The following is a 495-nucleotide window of genomic DNA, read 5'->3' as shown; positions in this document are numbered from 1 at the left end:
TTAACAGCACTGAATAGAATTGATCAATGTCTAGAGTGCTTAAATTTAGAACTAAAAATAATTGCATCAGTTTGCAATTCTTCAGCTAAACTCTCAATTTTATTTAAACTCAAAACAAGATCAAAATATTTTTAACTTAATTTTCTGGAACTTTTTTTTGTCAGCTCCAGTCCCTTTTAATACACATTTAATTTGGTTCCACAGAAGAAATAAATAGGGGTTTGAGTGACTTATATTTTCTGTTGTACTGTATAAGCACTAAACACTGACATTTCAGGCTCTGCCACTGTGACTGTAAACCTCAATCATATCACCTCCTCTCACGCCCTACAGGTTTTCTGTGTGTCGGATTTCTTCAAAAAGAAAGTCGAACCACAGAAGGAGGCAGAGATCCCACACACCACCTTACAAGAGACACCTACGAATGGAAATCATTATGAAAACCCAAACTAAGCTATGATGAGCCTCTGTGGATGGGAAGGGGTTTCAGCGTGC

At 37.0% G+C, this 495-nt stretch overlaps 1 long non-coding RNA gene across 1 annotated transcript in view; it reads left to right on the top strand.

The window, feature by feature from the left end:
* Window positions 1-453, top strand: part of LOC107579189 (uncharacterized) — a 2,128-nt gene extending 1,675 nt beyond the window's left edge. The window contains exon 2 of the long non-coding RNA XR_001608445.1: window positions 334-453. This is a non-coding gene — a long non-coding RNA (uncharacterized lncRNA). The remainder of the gene's footprint in view (window positions 1-333) is intronic.
* Window positions 454-495: the final 42 nt, after the last annotated feature.

Source organism: Sinocyclocheilus grahami, unplaced genomic scaffold, assembly GCF_001515645.1.
Source record: "Sinocyclocheilus grahami isolate Dianchi unplaced genomic scaffold, SAMN03320097.WGS_v1.1 scaffold15196.1, whole genome shotgun sequence".
Classification (NCBI taxonomy): domain Eukaryota; kingdom Metazoa; phylum Chordata; class Actinopteri; order Cypriniformes; family Cyprinidae; genus Sinocyclocheilus; species Sinocyclocheilus grahami.
This window is presented reverse-complemented; position numbering and strand designations above follow the sequence as displayed.